Source organism: Spodoptera frugiperda, chromosome 25 (assembly GCF_023101765.2).
Source record: "Spodoptera frugiperda isolate SF20-4 chromosome 25, AGI-APGP_CSIRO_Sfru_2.0, whole genome shotgun sequence".
Taxonomy (NCBI): Eukaryota; Metazoa; Arthropoda; class Insecta; order Lepidoptera; family Noctuidae; genus Spodoptera; species Spodoptera frugiperda.
Window position 1 is genome coordinate 17,833,360 of NC_064236.1, and position 21,855 is coordinate 17,855,214.

General features: G+C 36.7%; 1 long non-coding RNA gene across 1 annotated transcript; it reads left to right on the plus strand.

The window, feature by feature from the left end:
* Window positions 1-3,354: 3,354 nt before the first annotated feature.
* Window positions 3,355-4,221, plus strand: LOC118265903 (uncharacterized). The gene is made up of 2 exons (XR_004782786.2): window positions 3,355-3,953; window positions 4,033-4,221. It is a non-coding gene; the product is annotated as an uncharacterized LOC118265903 (long non-coding RNA).
* Window positions 4,222-21,855: the final 17,634 nt, after the last annotated feature.

Consider the following 21,855-nt stretch of genomic DNA (forward strand, 5'->3'; position numbering starts at 1 on the left):
TTTAGCTTTTGCAATTGCTTCGCGTATAGTATCGCCAGTATCGTGTGGTTCACACTTGCTAGCGTACTTAGCGACGTAATATGCAACTGACGTCACATTGCCACATGGTTGCACATCAATATTTCCCTTCCATGATTTCAATAAAAAATAATTGTAGTTATTGACCATAGTTTCGTCAGAGGATCTTTTTAATACGCAAAATCGCCCATTGTTATTTAGAGCTTCGTCTGCACCCAAACAAACAGTATCTGTACTAACTGGTCTTGGAAAACCAAAGCGGCAACGGTGATTATCGCAATTTTTATAGCACGTCGGCGTATGTTTGTGTGTCTGTACATCTCTGACTAATTGATTCAATTCAGGGCTCTCCGTATGTAATAAGCATGATACGACTTGTTCAATCAGTCTAACACCCTCTTGAGTAGCAAAATCTGGTATATTTTTACACCAAACTAACATGTGCAAATGTAGACTTCCTCGATTTTGAAATGCTATTCTGTACCAGAAGTCTTTAACAGGACCACCTAAACAATTTGAGTCACGCTTTAAACACCGCATTAAAGCATTTACACGAACTGTGAATTGCCTGGATTCAACAACTGGATATCTTTGCACCAGATCCAAGCGTTCTGAAAATGATAAGCTGTCTACTTCATTATGATCACGATCATCTGCTATTAATAATGCTTGTAACATGTCCGGCCAATTTAGGTCATTACAAGAAAATGTCATAAACCATGAGTAGAGTGTAGGTGGTCCTAAAGATCTTACCGTAACAACGAGTTCAGAGCAACTTTTCTGCCAATACGATGCTGATCCTCTGATATTCCTCATTGCCAAATGTATATTATCTACAAGGCCTTGAGGTGTATGTTCTCCTTGACTGAAACGCTCGATTTCGCTCGATAATATTTGACAACAGACAAGGCAATGAGTAAATAATCGTTTTTACTAAATCTCTTGTCCTCGTTCATTGTTCTACTTTTATTGGGTTTTCCCTATTCTCTCCAAAGCAATTCTTACCGTCACGAAATAAAAAATACCAAGCTAATTACTCGCCGTTCTCGCTCCAAATTCAAAGGTGGTGTGGTTTTTCTTTTAATTTCAGCTAATCGCAACTCGTAGATAATCCCGCTGAGCATTAACTGATACAACGTTTTCTAAATTTGGAACTGCCTCATCTACATATGTTGCGGAGCATACTAGTTGTTTCAATAAGTATAGTGTGACGTCGAGAATCATGTAAAGGTTGGGTTGAATTAGGTTTTTCAAGGTCGGTAGTTACTAATCTAGGACTAGCTGTAATTAAAATAGGCAATTCTTCACTAGCTGTTGGCAGTATAACTATACTGCCAACAGCTAGCTAACAATCACCTGATTGTTCCTGATATTCATACATGAAACCGTGTGTTTTTGGTGAAGAATGAGAGTTATAGTGAGAGCTGTAAGAGAAAAGATATTAAGACTGTCTCTGAGATTACGGATTTTTTTTCTGGGTGTTACATACAAGTTACGACGCAATATTGAGTGCATGTTGTTCAAATTAGTGAAACGCATACAACATGCTGCACCTCGTGTAGATGCTTTGGCTCCCTTAGGACCACGAGCATGAGAATCGAATAACCAATATGTAGATATTCCTTCTTAGATTTTACAATGAACAGCCACAGTAGTAGCGTTAGCTGTAAGTATGCCAAATGAAGATTCTCGAAAAAAAGATATTAAAGCATTAATCAAATTAGGGAACCCATCAGTACTGTTATCATTATCTATATGGCCATTATAATTTGACTCTTCAAGGAAATTGATATTAATGGTCCTTCTGTTGAAAATGATTTGTGGTAAGAGATCTCTCACCAAAAGATATTATTGTTTAACTTCTCCGATTCCAGGATTGTTGCGGGCATTTATACAATCATTGTAATACTTGTCTTTCAGCATTACTATATAATCAATATCATATGTAATCAATATCACAAGCGACTACGACTGCTCCGATAGCCTTGTCAGAAGCGTCTGTAACAACAGCAAGCTTAGCGGTGCAGTCCGGATGAGCTAACAGAGCAGCTTGGGTCACGACACGAGAAAATCGTCCAGGTAGCAATATACGAAGTCTAATCCCGCATTGGCCCGCGTTCCTAAGACCGAACGTCATAAAAGGAAATTCAAATAACCCAAATGGGGTCGTGATGGCGGTCTTAGGAATGTCCTCGGGGCTGACAGGTATCTGATTATATGCTTTCTCTAAATCGAGCGTGCTGAAGACTTTACAACATATCGTTTGCTCGTTTGGGAAATGAAGAGTGTGAGCAATGTGCTCTCTTTAAATCTCATGAAGACAGCAATGAGTGCAACAAAGATCCGTCATCGTGCGAAAAGTGCCTTCTCTACCATAAAAACAATTTTAAGTATAAAACATCTAGAGAAGCCTACAAAGCCGATGTAAACGCAGCTTTAACTGATAAAGTAAAATATAAAATAATAAATAATCACATTGATTGTCCACGGTTGCTGAATCAAATAAATATTAACGTGCCTTACAAACTCGCTCGGAAGTCTAGATATCGGTTGTTTAGCGCTAAAAACTTTAAAACCAATCTGGGCCATTTTTCAACTGTAAATAGAATGCAGGTTCAATTTAGTCGTCTGTCAAGCTCACGCAACGTAGATATCGACATGTCTTACTCTTTACATAAATTCAAGTCTACCATACACAGGGCATTATCATAAAGGTGAAATTGGTATATTATTGTTTTTTTTTTTTTTTTTTTTTTTAGAAACTTAGAAGATGTTTAGGTTTTTTCTTCATCCTTTCTGTTATTTTTCGATAGCACAGGTCAGCGCAAGGTAGTTACATCGAACAATCAGCGTTAATTTACATGATCACTTACTTTCAATTCATCTATAATTATTTAATATGTCAATGTAAGACATTGCTGTATGACAGTTCTGTAAATGTTTGTAAATGTTTGTTACTCCTATGTTTAATGCATGCCGTGGCAGCCTTTAATTAAGGCTACACTACAAAATGTATTTATGTGAGTGCTATAACATGTATTTTCTGGTGTATGCTTTGTTGGTTGTCCTTAAATAAATAAATAAATAAATAAATAAAGACACCGTTTATTATTCTGTTGATTTGCATAAAGTGATTATGATTCCTAGGATGGACCAGTATAAAATAACTATTTCTATATATATAACTATATGTCCTCGTATAATAGCTTTTAACGAAAGCTTCGTACCTCTTGGAAAAACCAAAGATGATAAAGTACCTTGTGCTGTTCTATGGAACGAAACAATATCCGGAAGAAGGAAGATATCTTATCAGCTTTCAGAAGTTTTCTGTTATATAATAACGGTCTTACTAATAAAAATATATTAAACAACTGTTTAACGTCTGATTACTTATTCAGTGTTTAAGGCGTGAATAGCTAGATATACACTACTTTACTAATAAACAGTGTGTAAGCCTTGAGTAACTATTTAATTGTTATAACACTAACCGCTGGTAACATTTTGAGAAGTGTTCCGAAACCTTAAAACGTTAAAAACACCACACATTTCTATTTCTATTTTTCTTTCATATTTACTTGATCTTATTTACCAGTCACTAGAAAATAAGAAATGAAGGATTTCTGTTTATTACAAAATATTTTTAGTGTACATACATGTAGATATTTAAATTATTTTATTTTACATTTTCCAATCGGTAAAATGTCATCTATAATTAAGAACATGTTTTGAACGCGCTTTGAAACGTCAAATGTCATTTTCCGCAAGAAATGTAAAAAGATAAAGACAAACACAGGTCATGTTGTTTTTTGTATTTATATTTCATATGCATTCATTTTATTATTGATAACAATAACAATGGGAAATGGAGTCGTTTGTATCGTAGCAATGAACAGGAAGCGTGCTATTAATTGGGATCCCTTGTGATTGGGTTTAAAGTAAGTATTATTTACCAAATTCTGCTCCAGTTAATTCACAAAACTATATATTTTTTAAATTACTACCTATTTGTTTCAGCATAACGATGAGCAGATAATAAGAGATCAAGTTCTCAATGAGAACTGTCGTAAAGACTGGAAATGAGGTAAAAATGAAACATGCTAGAAGCCCATGAGTGGATACGAGCTGAACAAGAGCTTCGTCTAAGAAATTTAAAATAACAAAATATTTTACTAGAAACTCAAATAAATAAAATACATTTTCAGTATAATCCTTTTCTTTTATTTTAAGGAAATATTTGTTAAAAATGTGTTCTTATAAACAATTGCCTTGCAATTTGTCCAGTAGTATTGTATACTGCCTGTTTCTGTTGTTGATGAAATGGTGGCTGATTAACCAGTTTCAAACATTTAAAGAATTTACAGTACAGCAAGAGGAAGTAAGTGTTTGATTTTTGACTCTTGCCGTGTATGTTAGCTGGATCGCCTTGTACTACGCCCATACCCTGAGAGCTACACAAACTTGAAGCTCCACAGAAAAGCCGCCAGCCAACCTTCTTTGTTTGTTCTATATCTTCTCGGATCAAGTCCACCACTTCTCTGACATATCTCTTAGTAAACCTGTATTTACCTTTACATTCATCTTCTTAGAAAGAAAAGGGTTGTTGCGTGTTTTATAGGGTTCTTGGTCGTTTCTCATCGTCCAACTCGAGAATATTAAAATGGCGCAGATATTCTTTCCATAATAACCACTAAATTAAAATATGTTACGAGATAAGACACGACAATAAATTATTTGTTGGTTATTCACACGCTAAACAAGCTCATCTGACTGAATAAGGATTGTGTAAAATGACATACACTTATACAACTGTTATAACGGGTGTGTAAGATGACAACTCCTATACATTGATTAATTATTAGTAAAGAATAAATTATAACGCGTGTATACAGCGTGTATAAATGTTTATTAGTAAGACCGTAAGACGCAAAACATGTTGTTTTATGGGCTGACAACTGCGCAGCTCAAAATAAGAATTGGGCGTTCATGTGTTTTTTTGGTTAACATGGTCAACAGCGAACTTACTGCCACTGAAGTCATCACAGTCACATATTTTGAACCCGGACACACTTTTATGTCTGCCGATCATTTCCACCATCAGGTGGAAATGTCTTTAAAGAGAAAAAACAAAGTCTACGATTTCGACGACTTTGTCGATGCAGTGCGGAATTCAAATTCAGGAAAAAACACAGTGCACGTTATGTGTGTCTGATTTTTTCACGTTTGAAGGCTCTTCCTCACTGCATAAAATCAGAAATATCGAACCAAGGGTTTACTTGAGAGACACAATGTCTGTGAACGCCGAAAAAGGGCATTACACGATTAAATTCAAACAAAATCTGGAATCAGAGTGGAAGGAGCTAGATTTTCTTCAGGTGAAAGTTAAAAAAAAAAGCCTTTCCAAATGCTATCTCGAAGTCTACCCCAAGAGGGATCACTAAAGAACGAAAAGAAGAGATACTTGCTAAGTTAGTCCCTCTAATGCCTGAAAACCGGAGAAATTTTTGGACAACACTGCCGGAATCTACAAAGGCCCTTTCGGATTTAGCAACAGAGAATTAAAACTAATAGGAATAAGGATTAACATGCTTTTATATGCTTTTATAGTTGAGTAAGTCTTTTAAGTGGTTACAGAGACTGGTAAACTAAGTTTTATAATTGATTTAACGATCTCATTTACTCATAGTGCCTTTTCAATTATATAATTTTTTAAGTATGTGCTCTTAAAGTTATTCAAATATGCAGTAATTATTAACAATAATACCTAATTAGTAAGTAAAAATATAAGCCTAAAACAACTATACTTTTTGGAAGACTTTACAAGTGATCTCTGAATAACTAGTTAATTAAAAACTTTATGAAGATTTTTGTGAACAAATAATGTTATTTGTTATGTTTTAATGTTAAAAGTTTATAATTATAATAATAACTCTTATTACATTTGGCCTCTGCGCACGACGAATAGTCTGATTTTATCTTAATCTTATAAGTATATCAATAGCTAAATATTGTCCAAGAATATTGCTGTGATAATGTTTAAGTATCTAAAACACAAGTTTAATTCAATTTAATTATAAGAAGTAAAACGTTTGTTTAAAAAAAAACTTTGAGAAAGTTAGCTACTTAGTTTAAAAGATTTATATTATTTTTGGTTTGATTTTAAATACACTTATTAAACGTAGAATGGTGTTTTATTTCATTGGGATTTCCTACTGTTACATAGGTGTTTCTAAACATTAATACAATAACTATTTCAGTTGTTGTATTTATCGTTAGTAATTATCGAAATTATTTAGGTAAGTGCTTAGTTAGAACTGCAACATGTAGGTTTGCTAAAGATAAATACAATAAGTATTGTAGTTGTTGTATTAATGACTAGTGACGATAGGTTGATCATTTAAAAATTCCTAATTATGAGCTTCATTTCGATTTCAGGCCATAAGCTTTATATTTTTCATAAAATATGTATTTGAATCCATTCTTTATTTATTTCCCTTTCATTTGGTACAATTTTCATGTAGATGCCTTGACTAGTTCAGGAGATACAGGAAAAATAAAGTTCAAAACTTTGAGAGCGTTTTTCTCGAAAGTGCCAAAATCGAGTTATTGTATTTTTTGTTAGCGCGGCAGGGTACTTGTAATTACCTAAGAAAAAAATATTCCCCTATACTTATTATACTCTTTGGTCCGATTATATTTGAGTTTACATTCAGTTTGATTTTCAACTTCTGTTTTAAACTCTTTGAATTTTGACAATACCTCAGTTTTATTGTTCAAAATATACACAAATACCTTTTTGGAATAATCGTCCAAAAATGTTAAGAAGTATTTCCCACCTCCTAGTGATTGTGTTTCCATAGGACCACATAAGTCAGAATGCAGTAGTTCCAATAGCTTCCAGGAATGTGATCCTTGACTCTTGAAAGTCATTCTTGTTTGCTTGCCCTCTTTACATGTTATACAAGTTATATTATTTACTTGTTTATCAGACAAAGTGAATCCTTCAGAATTCTCTTTTAATTTCTTCAAGGTGTCTGAGTTCAGATGACCCATCCTTTGGTGCCATAAAAATATGTGATCTTGTTTAACATCAGACATGTATGCATAATCAGTATTCATGTTAAGCCGGTACATGTTGTTTTTTTTTTGTTGCTGTTGCTACAATAACATTTTGTCTGTTCAGTATAATCAGCCTTTGGAATCAAATTTAACTTGTTCGCCCTTTTCTATAATTTGATGTACAGATCGACACCAGCAATTTATACTACGCTAACTCAAAAAAGCGTACTTTACAGTAGAGGCGTTTAAAGGGAAAAACGTCATAACTTTTACATTAAGATACTTTTTTAAAATTTGGTATGCTTAATAGTTAATTTATTCATTGTAATATCTCATATTTATATTTCATTAATTATTTCTATTTTTTGATTTAGCGCAAGTTAGCCGTATATAAACGTAATTCATCAAAAAAATGTTACATCTAATACAAGTCTAACTTATGTTAGCGTAGTGTAGTACGGGAGGTCGTAGTGCATGATCAATGTAATGTAATGTATTTAAAAACCATTCAGGGCTCTGCATTATTATGGGGTGGAGTTGTAAAAATGTAAAAAAAAGCTCTACTAAGTAATTTGCACACGGTTCTCATCGCGCCCATTCGATTCATTATGACTCCGTGGATACGAAAAAACATTTGGTAGACTTTTTGCTCACTGATTTTTAGGTGTATAACCGTTTGAAATTCACGGATCAAGAATCAAGAATTTTGGAATTTTGCTTAAACGCGCTCCGATATTTTCAAATGTGTACAAGCGCTTACGCACACTAAAATTCTTCGAAAAACTTCGGAGAGTCGAATTACTCGAAATACTCCAAAACTAGTGACGAGCCTTTTGGAGAATCCGCTCTGAAATCTCTGCTGTGTACGAAGCCTTACGATTTCGAAACGTCCTTGTGGAAGTGCCTGAGAGTGAGAGAGAGAGAGGAAAAGCGTGCAAAATAAAAAGGAAGACTGTCTTCGGTTTATTTCTATATAATTCTAATATTACTTCATGTATCTGTATATATGGATATACACCATATACATTCAAGTACACAATACGGCAAAGGTCGGAACTGCGTTAGGTATACCGTTCTTACTCATATCCCCAAATAAAAGCGAGACACTACGAAAGGAACTGTGGAGAAATTTCATACGTGCAGAGACATGGTAAACAGATAGAAGCCGGGTTGAAAAAAAAAACAATTCAAATGGTCTGGCCTTTGAAATATCAGAGGCTTGAACGTCTGCCTCATCGAGTTTCTTGGTTTTCATGATAAATTCAAAAATCAATCCAAGAGGCCGACATGTGCGCATAATATAGCACTTTTAATTTTTTTTACATTTTGAAACGCTGTCAATAGCGAACGCAGAGGCAACATGCTGGCAGACTATTTTTCCGTGGTCCTCCCCATTGTTATTAATCGAACAATTGCAATCTGCCAAGTGTGCACTTCATATAGAGATTTTTAAATCATAAAAAAAAAACTAAAAAATTTAAAACTACAACAGTCAGAGCCCTTTTTTTCAACATTTTTAAAACGCTGTAAATTAACAACGCAGCACCATCATGGTGGCAGACGAGGTTCTTGATGTTTCTTAGGATATAATTGTCACTATTAATAACGTCTGCCATGTGTGCTGATCATATTGCTCGCCAGCTCCCTAACTATATAACTCCCGATAGCTTAGCAGTTCGCAGCTTTCTGATTATATTTGTCAACTCTTACGTTTATAACACTCTCATTCATTCATTCATTCGTATTTAAATAAATCTGTAGAAGTGTCAATTCTGTACATGGAAAATATTGAAGAAATAAATAACAGGGGGTGTTACTGGATCGATACCAAACCCAAATATGTGATTAAATTTTTTTTGTCTGTCTGTCTGTCTGTATGTTCAGGCATCACGTGAAAACTAAGGGTTCGATTCGATGAAACTTGGTATAATTAAACCTTATTATCCTGGGCATAAAATAGGATACTTTTTATCTTGGAAAAATACGTAGAAAAAAAAAACTTTGTTAACTTGTTGTGTTTCTTACCACCGATAGAAATATTAAAAATAATAAGAAAACGCGCAGTGCCGTAAATTTGGTCATACCAAATTTACAAATTTGGTCACACCAAATTTACCCCGGTATTGTCGGAAACAAAAAAAAAATCCGACTTTGTGGCGCACTATTTTTTACGGCACTACGCGTTTTCTTATTATTTTTAATGTATCTATCGGGGGTAAGAATGCCGTACAAAAATATATGACCAAAATGTACCCAGTCTACCTGTACTTTCGAATTCTCGCCTGCTCGCCTGCGACAGCTCACAAGTGACGGCATAGTGCTGAATCTTATTTTTTATGTTCTTAAATCGTTCTAGATAGGTCATCTGGTGGTTCAAATGACCCATAACTTTTTCAACATGGGCCTGTAGTCTAGTAGTCTATTACATATCTATACTTAATATTATAAAGAGGTAATGTTTGTAAGTTTGTATGTAATGCGTAATCTCTGGAACTAATAATCCAATACTAAAATTTTTTTGGTAGAAAGCTACATTACTCCTGAGTGCTATAGGCTATAAATTATTTTTATAACATGTATATTAACCGAGCAATCACAACTTTTGTCTAGCAAGTCGGACAGAAATAGCTCATAAAACAGAATAATACGCATACGCTGCCTAAACAGTTGCTTAAAATTGAAAACAATGTATGGCAATCTGGTTTGTTCTAATGATTTCTACAAAAAAGTCCGCGACACCATATTTCTATCTTTTATATTTTATCTTTTATACGTCTTTTATTGTTTTAAAAAAAATCGGCTTATTTACTTTAGTTGAATATTTAAGCAACAAAATATTAATTATTATCAAAATAAATTATTTCAGTATCACAAGGACATCATACAGATAAAATTTGCCATTTACAGTATGTCAATAGGTCATACAATTTCGGAGATTGTAAAATTACTAAAAAGCAAAATGCCGCAAGCAATGCAATGGGCATTGTTCATAATTTATAAAATTTCGTAATTGAAAAACCATTTCGAGGAATAGACTTACTAATCATTATGGACTAATTAAAAATTTAAAATATTTATTATTTATTGATATTTCGTTAAAATACGGTTGACCTTACTTGTCCTTAAAATTGCGTCATAAAAGGAGGTATACATTAGGATCGTTGCCTCATGTTTCAAAAATTAAAAAGTTTTGAATCAAACCGACAACTGTCAAGTATAAATGTCATGTCAGTTTGTTTCGGTTTTGTTTACAAAAAATACAAAGTTTCAAATTCCAAGTTTTTTCTGCATAAAGTGAAAATGGAATACAGAAAGTGCTTTGTTCCAAGTTGCAGCAGTAATTGTAAAAATAGTCCAAACAAAATCTTCGTTCGCAATAGGGAAGACTTACGATAGAAGTGGTGTCGAGAAGCTGGTGCGAAATATTACAAAGTTTATACTATGTATTGTCGCGAAGATCATTTTAATGTAAGTATCACAGAAGTAATATACTCCTCTGATATTGTCAGTCCCATTATTGTCCATATCATATGTTAAATTACGTTTTATCACAGGTTTTATTGTGTACAGCCTATATTAAGGTTATTTTTATTGACAGTTCTATTCAGACAGCTATTATTGACAGTTGTACTTTTTTAATGCAACCACACTATGGCACAGATACTATCGTTCTGTCCATAAGATGACGTCACCCATATCAAAAAGTGGAAAATCTTAAAAAATATTTTTGAAGTGGTTTCTGATCCTTTTATCAAAATATTCAAATTAGTTTCTTTAAATGGTCTATATTATCAAAAAATTCAATAAAAACACAAGGTAATTTTTTTTGAACAATGCCCAATGGGCATTTCTAGCCTGAACGACTAGTGGATTTCAGCTTGATAGGGGGTCGTTTGATTTATATTTACTGTGAGAATAACACTAGATTCATTAAAAAATTATAAAACTAAAAGAAAAATAAGGTAATTTAAAAAACTAAAAAACCCGACTGCGTTTCTTTATAATATGAAAATGAAAAAAAAAATCGGCCCAGTGCGAGTTGGGTTTTTTAGATTTTTAAATTATTTATCTATTATTTTATTCCTATACTGCCAAAACAAACACAACACCTACTAAATGATCATTATATAGAATATAATAATTGATCGCTCACATCCAGTAGAAATAGAACCCTGTTAAATGTAGATAGAGGAATCATACCTACTAAAACTATTGTATTTTCTTACATTTTAGCGCCACAGAAGCGAAATTTGTAGACGGTATTATATGCAAAATTCCTGCTAAATGATACAAAATTTTCAAAAATATGTATCAATTACTTAACGAGTTCCAGGTGGCTCCTCAATTTAAGCGTTCAGATTGAGGAGCCACTTTTGCATTAATATATTTAATTATATCTTGCTGCTAAATCTAAATCTAGAATTCGTGCTGCAAAATCAACTACCTTGCTGCTAAATAATATTAAACCAGATTTTAAAAATCTTATGTGGTTCCTCAATCCTTACGGAGACCATAATATGCCAATGCGTTTTTCAAGACTACTTCAATATTGAAACAATCACATTCAGTATTATGGAATATTGAAAGGAAATGTGAATGGTATTGTTTGAAATTTTACGCTGGATGCATGGGCATCCAGCGTAAAATTTAATAAAAAGTATTGAACAGTACTTCCACAAAGCGCTTGTACTCGTATTGTAGTTTTTTGTTTGTCAGCATTTTTCTTTCAATTTGCAGTAATTGAGTTATTGGCTTTGCCACATATTGGTGCCACATCGACCATAGATACATCGAGCTTTTGTTTGTATAACAACGCCACCATGCGCATCCGACTCGAGGAAGAGACTACGAGACCAATCCAGTTGCGGAAGGGCGTGAGACAGGGAGACGTGATATTCCCGAAACTGTTCACGAACGCACTGGAAGACGTTTTTAAGTTCTTGGACTGGAGCGGACGCGGCATCAACATTAATGGCGAATACATCACTCATCTCCGTTTCGCTGATGACATAGTCGTAATGGCTGAGTCGCTCGCTGGAAGACCTGAACACTATTCTCAGCGACCTCAATACCGTTTCCCAACAGGTGGGCCTTAAAATGAACATGGACAAGACGAAAATCATGTCAAATGTCCATGTTGCACCTATACCGGTTATCGTTGGGAACGATAACTCGAAGTTGTAGACCACTATACATACCTGGGTCAGATCATCCAGCTAGGTAGGTCCAACTTCGAGAAAGAGGTCGCCCGAAGAATCCAACTCGGATGAGCAGCGTTTGGGATCCCGCAGTGTCAGAAGACTAGGATGTACAACCAGTGTGTGTTGCCGGTGGTGACTTACGGTACCGAGACATGGTCCCTAACTGCTGGCCTTTTAGAAAGGCTCAGAGTCGCCCAGCGTGCGATGGAGAGAGCTATGCTCGGAGTATCTTTGCGCGACAAAATCCGAAATATGGAAATTCGCCAAAGAACAAGAGTTACAGACATAGCTCTCAAAATATGCAGGCTGAAGTGACAATGGGCAGGCCACGTCGCTCGGAGGACTGACGGCCGCTGGGCCAGGAAGGTGAGTGGCGACCGCGGACCGGAAGACGCAACGTGGGCAGACCTCCCATTAGGTGGACCGACGACATCGTCAGAGTGGCGGGGAGCCAGTGGATGCAGGTCGCTCTACGTGGAGGACTAAGGGGGAGGCCTTTGTTCAGCAGTGGACGTCTCTCGGCTGATGATGATGACAGAGATCTCTCCGAACCGTGCTGCAACACAACCCTGGCCTCTTTGAGCACCCTCAAGAGTCGGGGTACCGGGCGGCGGCCGACGTGGTGATGGTCACCGAGCCATCCAAGTCCGTCACCCAGTGATACCTGGGCGGGACGAAATAGGGCTCGGAGACCACGGCGATATTAATCGACCACTGCGCCATGCTCTGGAGCAGTAGGTCCTGAGCGTTTGATGTTAGCCTGGAGGAGGCGTAATGGAGTCACTATTGACAATCCACCACGACCTTCTCGGCGGCATTACAGCTGGCAGCGGCCGCGGCGACAGCAGCAGTAAGCGAAGCGGTTGCTACTGCAGTGGCGGCGGCGGGAAATCGTGGCGCGACGAATTTTATGGTGCTGCAGTTAAAATTGCCAATCAGTCATCAGAAGGTGATACAATCAACGCGTGCTACAACCTCAAGTTTGCTAAAAGGTTGAAACGATATCTCCTTCCTTGCTTACCTCCGTGGACCGCAATTGTCCGTATTTATGCAAAATGGAACCACACGTAAAATTTTGTAATTTCATTTTTTTGAAGAATAGTAGTTTAAAAGTGGTCTAAATTCTTATACAAAAAAGAACCACATTATTTTCCCCTTGGAAATAGGGTATACTTAAAGCAGAACAGAACCAACAGCCACAACAAACATTACACTGCAAAGCAAAACCGAACCACAGCACAACGGTACTCGATTGTTCAAACAAATAAACGATATTACTACCATGTCATTTTATACAAAACAGATCCACATATACTTGATATCTTTATACTTAACACATATCTGTATTATTAAACAATTATTTTAATACACCAAATGGAACCAAGTTTCTGTGGTATCTTTATGCGTATAATAAATTCATAATTTAATTGCAAATATTTATATGCATAATAGAATCACAAGCATTCGGTTCTATCATGTATAAAGAAATATTTTAAAACGGTAGAACCACCAGTATGTGATTCCATTATGCATATAACGATTTTAAACCCAATATCGCTCGAAGGTACCAAATGACATGATTTGTTTCATGCCTACAACGAAATGAATATTTTATTCCATTGAATATATGGCTCAAAGTGCAATAACTCAAAGTTTCAAAGTGAAACCTCAAATCAAACATCTGTCAAAATAGATGACATTCAACGAAATAGTTTGAATGCGTAACGACCGTTTTTTTTCTACGTGAAGAAAGTTGTATTGTTTTTGTTAATTTCTCGTAAATTAAGTGTGAAAATGTTGAGTAGAAGCAAGCAATTGGTAAATAAAGCATTGGAGAGGAATACTGAAGATACAATAGGTAAGTACCTAGTTTTATTTAATGCATTTAAGTACTTAATGAATCTGAGATGTTCCTACGCTTTATCGATATTAGATTCATTCCCGATTGTGAGTGGTACGATCGATATTGTACTTTTTTAGGGTTCCGTAGCCAAATGGCAAAAAACGGAACCCTTATAGATTCGTCATGTCTGTCTGTTTGTCTATCCGTCCGTCCGTCCGTCCGTCCGTCCGTATGTCACAGCCATTTATTTCCGAAACTATTGGGCCTACATAGTTGAAACTTTGTAGGATGATGTATTTCAATAACCGCTATTCGAATTTTGAATAAAAATTAATAAATTTAAAAATTAAAGGGGGCACTCCATACATGGAATTGATCCAAAAAAAATTTTTTTTCAGCTAACGTATCCGTGATGGGTGTCTATGGATAGGTCTTTAAAAAAGACATTAAGGTTCCTTAAACCACTTTTTGTTAAAATCAATCGTTTGAAAGTTAGACGCTTCTAAAGTAGATGGCATAATATGAAAGTTGTAAAATAACTTGGTTTTACATAGTGTTTGTATGAACGACAAAGTTATATTTGCGGTTTTTGAAAATGTTTTATTTCTTAAAAACTAATAATGATATCTCGTTCAAACTAATTTTCGTTATTAGTTTCCATTGAAAGCTACAGCATATATTTTTTTCAGTTTTCTCACTCTCTTATTTTAAAAGTTAGAGGGGGGAAACACTAATTTTTCCACTTTGGAAGCGTCTAACTTTCAAACGATTGATTTTGACGAAAAGTGGTTTAAGGAACCTTAATGTCTTTTTTAAAGACCTATCCATAGACACCCATCACGGATAAGTTAGCTGAAAAAAAAATTTTTTGAATCAGTTCCATTATGGAGTGCCCCCCTTAATTTTTTACATTTTTTCATTTTTATTCAAAATTCGAATAGCGGTTACCGAAATACATCATCCTACAAAGTTTCAACTATGTAGGCCCAACAGTTTCGGAAATAAATGGCTGTGACATACGGACGGACGGACGGGCAGACAGACACACAGACATGACGAATCTATAAGGGTTCCGTTTTTTGCCATTTGGCTACGGAACCCTAAAAACACTTTTACCCGTCAATTTTTTTTTTTAACTAGGTGTGTCATGTGGTTTTTCGTGTCGATTTTAAAGCTTTTTTTTATTGTAGGAGAAAGTTACGAAGAACTTGGTACGTCGGAGCCTCTGGAGAAGCTTTCTTCACCATCAAGCAATAATGTATCTTCGCCAGATCGCTTAGAAGAATATTCCTCCCCGGTATTAGAACTGCTCGAAAACTTGTCCCCTTTTAAAAGTCCTGACTATGTATCAGATTCATCAGAAGATGGTACTATAACAGTTGCTGGCGGTAAGAAAATGAGGCTGCCTAATGGGAAATCGAGGCGCACTATCATAGAAGAGTCTGCTTCTGAAGGCGAATATATAGCGAAATCACCAGTGTTTATACCATGTTCTGATGACGATACAGTGAGTATTAATGACGAAGTAGTTACGAAAGGAAGACCAAAGAAAGGCCGAAAGTGTAAGTATGGTGGTCTAACAAGGATAGAAAGAAAGAAAAATAGACATTCTAATAAGCCTTTTCGCAACTACAAAAACATCGAAGTCCAGCCAAAAGCATTTATTGATTTTAAATGTAATTGTAAAACGAAGTGTTGGGAAAAAATAGATTCTAACATTCGACAGAAAATATTTGAGAGTTTTTACAAACTAGAAAATTATAATACCCAAAATATGTTCATCGCAGCGAACGTCAAAGAAGCTGATGTAAAAAGAAGGATGACTAATAGCAATATGAAGAAAAAAATCTCTCGTAAATATCTATTGGACAAAGTCGAAGTGTGCCGCGATTTATTTGTCAAAACACTTGGTATTTCTACAAAGAGAGTTAACACTGCCTTGATTAAGATGAGGTCACAGGATTTTATAGATAGAAGAGGATCAAAAAGCGGAGGTAAGAACAAATGCAGCGACGAAATAGTTTCACAAGTGAGATGCCACATTAATTCTCTTCCTAAGTATAAATCACACTACAGAAGAAGTGAGCGCGAGACCGAATATCTTATGCCAGACATGACTTTAGATAAGATGTATGATTTATACTGTGAACATATAGGAGAAGCTGAGAAGGTCAGTAAGGCAATGTATTCAAAGTTATTTTACAAACATTTTAATCTTAAACGAGCGCCTCTTAAAAAAGATACTTGCAACAAGTGTGACACATTACAAGCGAAATTAACTCGTTGCAAAACTGCTGAGGAGAAAACTGCCATAGATACAGAACGCGAAGAACATTGTCGGAAATGGGAAGAGCCTCGAAATAAAATGAAGTCTGACTTTATTCTGGCAACTCAATGTAAGGAAATAGAATGTCTCACGTTTGATCTCCAAAAAACACTGCCAATGCCTAAGATTCCTACCGGAATTATTTACTATAAATGACAGCTTTGGCTGTACAATATGGGAATTTATTCCGCAAAGACTAACCTGAGTGAATGCTTTGTTTGGATAGAAGGAATGGCTGGTAAAGGTGCCCAGGAAGTTGGTTCTTGTCTATTAAAATACTTAGGCACGCATATTTCTGACCATGTAGAGGAACTAATTTTATGGAGCGATTCATGTGGAGGACAGAATCGTAACATAAAGATAGTTTTAATGTTAAAAGCATTTTTGCATTCTCATCCCACCTTGAAAAAAATAACACAAAAATTTTTAATACCCGGACATAGTTACCTACCCAATGACAGAGATTTTTCCCACATTGAAACGGCAATGAAGAAATATCCGAGACTGTACACTCCCGATGATTATGTGCAAGTTATGAAAGATTGCAAGAAAAAGAACCCGCTTACAGTTACAGTTATGGCAAAATCTGATTTTGTGGGAACTTCTAAGAATGAAAAAATGATTATTAACAGAAAACGTGGTATTAATAAAGAATCTATTAATTGGCTACAAACTCGGGAAATATACCTGAAAAGAGACTCGCCAAACTCAATTTATTTTAAAACAGAATTCCTTGGTAGTTCTGTGGAAGTAAATATAGGGAGAGCACCTGTTCGCGGCAGACCAGCCGTAATCTTGACGGAACATTTAGTTCCCCTGTGGCCGTCAGGGAAGCCAGTGTCACCAGCGAAACTGGCCGATATTCAGTCCATATTACATCTTATACCAGAAGATGCACAGAGTTTTTATAATGGTGTCATTTGTGATGATGCAATAGAAGACGACATAGATGGACTAGATACGGTGGATTTCGAGATCCAATATGATGATAACATTGAATAAATGCTCCCTAAATGTTGTTTCATATTTTTTGTTAATTAAAGATTTATTTCAATACATATTTTCATTTATTTCAGTAATTCCCTGAGTTGTGGTTCTTTTTTGTATATGAGAAAACCTATCAAATACTAAATGTTAAAAGGAACCACATGCACATTTTCTTAATTATCTAGAAAGTTTAAGAGTATTCAGAGCAAATTTATATATGTTACGGTAAGAGTGAATAATTGAAAATTATTAATAATTATCTACTATTATTAATAATTACCGAAACTCGAGGTAAAAGTGATAAATTAATCACATTTGTCGCTTATTATTAATAATTTTACCCTAGTAGTGATAAATGTAATAAGTAGCCAAGATGTTATTTTTATTTCAATTTAAAAGGCAATATATTGTACTTGCACAACAAATATTTGTTGAATTCTATGATAATACTTTTAAAATTTTACTTTGATGCTTTTATAGGTGCTACAGAAGATTTACAGGCAAACCAAATATGATTATTGATGATTGCTTTTAGGATTCGTGTTGATTTTGTTAATGATACAATAATTGTTTAATTTTATTTTTGTTACAATTTCATGTACCACGATAGACATTTTTGCATAATTTTGATGGTAGATTAGATTTTTACAAGAACTTTACGCGAGCAGAACTCGACGCGCCGCACGCACGGGTCTGGTTCTGGTCGGGCGGCGAGCTACCCCTACTCGCATTCCGCAGACCCGCACTTACGAAGGCCGGAGATCTTCCCGCGATCCCCGACGCCCGGAGTGTCTGTCGCGACGGCTGGGGCGTGAGGAGGTTCGTTCTCTCAAGCGCCCCGCCTCCTCCTTAGCTAGCATGACTGCTTCGCAAAAGGAGGAGACGCTTCATACCATGGCCTGAACCAATGCTGGGCGCGAGAGGTCGCCGTCATCGACCAGATCCCTGAGGACACGGCGATTTTCAGCCCATGCACGGCACACCGCCACCGTATGGTCCACCGTGTCCTCCGGGCGGTTCTCGCAGTGATGACACCCGTGCGTACCTCCCGCCCAATCAGTAACAGGAACCTACCCAAACTCCCATGTCCGGTAAGCAACTGCGTCAGGCGGTGAGGACGCCGTGGCGTCTCTCTAGCCACTACTCAAACAGGGGACTTACCGCTGCAATGACAGCGAGTCCAGATAAATGTGCCCTAGAAGGGCACTATTTAATATTCTTCGTTCAGAATATGTGAATTTGTTGTCCTTTCGGTTTAAAGCAAGTACAAGTTACCTTGTCTGTGTAATATAATCGTAAGACTGTATTTAATATTATAAATAAATACATGCTGGTCAAAAAACATCGGGTTTATATTTATTTTATTACTTTCACCAATATGTGTCGTGAATTATTAATAATCACTACTAAAAGTAATAAATTTCGATCGATTATTCACTTTTACCAAAACGTGTGGTTATTATTAATAATTTTGAAAAATTATTAATAATTTTCAATTATTCAGATTTACCGTAACATATACACATGCTTAAATAAGTAATTTATCAATAAATTAAAATAAAGAAAATAGAAATTTCACTTCATCTAATAGAGCTGCACATGGTTTTGTAAATCTTTTGATACCTCAGAAGTGCGTGTTTGTTGGTTGGTTCCTTTTTGCATAAATACGGACAATTATGGTACCTGTATTCGGAAGAGGCTCGATGACCGCCACCTCTGCTGCAGTGGAGTCAGAATTTTCGGATATGAAACATCGCGAATTCAAGGGCGAGATTCCGATACGCATAGACCGTTTCGTCTTGCAACATATTGAACGCATTAACGAAAAAATAAAAGAGCGCTCCAAACCATCGGATGGTTCGTTGCAAAACAGAGATGGAAGATCTAACGCTCCCGATAACGCGAACCTCAACGAATCATAGGAAGCTGAAGCTGATTCTAAGTTTGAAAACCGATTAAATAGCATGGAAGTCGATCATCCTCATCAGAGAACGCCGGAGCCTGAAGAAATCTCGTTCGATGTGACTCCAAATAATAAATGCAGCACTCCAAACGACAGTGTGATGAACATCCTACCCAGTCTCGAGTCAAAACTAACCGAACCACCGCTTGAATCTTCAGTGACAAAGACGCAAAATATTTTCACTGTCCCCGATTCTTCGAAGATCGTATATGATGCGAAATATAAACCAGCCGAGATGTCCAGAGACGAAAACATCCCAGCCGATAATGACTGGAACGTTCGTGAGGAATGGGGAGGACCTAACAAAAACGCAAAACGGAAGGTTGAAACAGGTAATGTACTGAACAAGAAACAATCCAAACCAACAAGTTTGGATGATTGTCCCGAGTGGGATTTCATTAAGCACTCAAAAACTGCCCACGCACCAGTTCTTTTAAACGGGAACATTTCAGGATCAGTGCGTTTAAACAATCAATATCTAAATGTTAACTCAACATGTACTTTCAATTCCATTTTTCAGGTTGTTTTCAACGCACTGTTGGCAAATAAAGTCTACTTCGAAAAATTGCAATCATCAGACTATCCCATCATTAATCTGGCACAAAGAGTCAGCGAGAAAAAAAAAAATGCGAGAACATTACGTCCAACGAGCTCAAATACTAACAGGCATTCCCATTTTTGAAGGCACGGTCACTATCTATACGAGGAACATCCAGCGATTGGATGTGGAGTGCTACGCTGCTCATTTAGCGCAATATCTCTTGGAAAAACTCCTTCCGCCGGCGCGCGGAGAAGCTCCTTCCGCCGGCTTCTCTTTTGGAGGCCCCAGTCTCGGCCGCTCCTCAGTCCTCCGCGTGTCGGCAGCTAAAGGAGCAAATAACTCATTTTATGACCAGAACGTTAAGCATCCAATTCTGTTACATAGTTCTCATACAATTTGCATTCTCTTGTTTAACATGTTCCAATTACGTCTCTTGCATGCTGGGCCACAGTTTTAATGGCCACTATTTGTCATTACTATTATCCTATTGGAGGTAGAAACCTGGCAAAAAAGGTCCCACATCAATGTGTGAAGTGTTGCAGGATCAAGGCCAATACTATTCAACCTGTCACGAAAACCCTCTTAGTAACATAGACTCGTACCACCCCCCCGTTGAATTCGACCTACCGTGTAACATTCACGAGGACACTTTACCCCCTAACCAGGAGCCACAATTTAAGTTTTTTAAAGCTGATTATATTAAAATTATTAAGGAATTAAGTGACATATCATGGCAAGAGTTGTTTTTTGATTGTTGCAGTGTTGACATAATGGTGGATTCATTTTACAAAGTTATTCATGATCTTATTGAGAAATATGTACCTAAGACTAAGCCTAAAACTTCCAAATATCCAGTTTGGTTTAGCAAAGATCTTGTTCGCCTGCTACATAAAAAAAATAAGTACTATACCCTTTATTCTAAATATAAAAACCCTTTAGATCAAATTTCATATCGTTTGCTCAAAGACAGAGTTTCAAAATTAATGCATAATAATCTCAAACAATATACTGGGTGTAAGGGAAACGCCCCCGAAAACAAAAACAGGCGATATTGCTGGTGATTACTGATACGAAGGCACCAAAAAAAAAAACGCGAAAAGAAAAACTATTTTTTACACTTTTTTTTCTGTTTTTTTTTTTAGGTCACTAACCTTTAATAGATACAAAGAAATAGAATCGCAATAAAAAAAACCATATTCAGTAATTATTTTTCGAAACGCAATGTAAATTAATTCAATGCGAACCCACAGGTCAACTAACTCGACCGCGCTATCCTTTGTAGCACGTAGTAGCACAGGTAGTAGGCACAGCGGTACCGGCTACAGCGAAGCAAGGTGTACACCTCAGCGTACTTTATAAATCCAAGAAACCTTTGTGTAATAATATATCATCCAATTATTTTCTGTAGTATGCAATAAGGATAAACGACACTGCAATATACCTTTATACTTTGCGAGGACCGCCCGGAGGACACGGTAGAACATACGGTGGTGGTGTGCCCTGCGTGGGCTGAGCACCGCCAAATCCTCAGGGATGTGGTCGGCCACGGCGACCTCTCGCGCCCGGCACTGGTTCAGGCCATGGTGCGGAGCGAGAGGGACTGGGATGCCGTCTCCTCTTTCTGCGAAGCAGTCATGCTAGCTAAGGAGGAGGCGGGGCACGTGAGAAAACAAACCTCCTCACTCCCCAGCCGTCGCCAGAGACACTCCGGGCGTCGGGGACCGCGGGACGATCTCCGGCCACCGTAAGTGCGGGCCTGTGGACGGCGAGCAAAGATAGCTCACCGCCCGAACAGAACCAGAACGGAACGCGATGCGCCGCACGCACGGGGCGTGCGGCGCATCGCGTCCCCGCGCGCCTCAAAAAGCCATCAGACCACCACAGATGGGGCCCAGTAGGGCTGATGCCTGATCCGGAGCT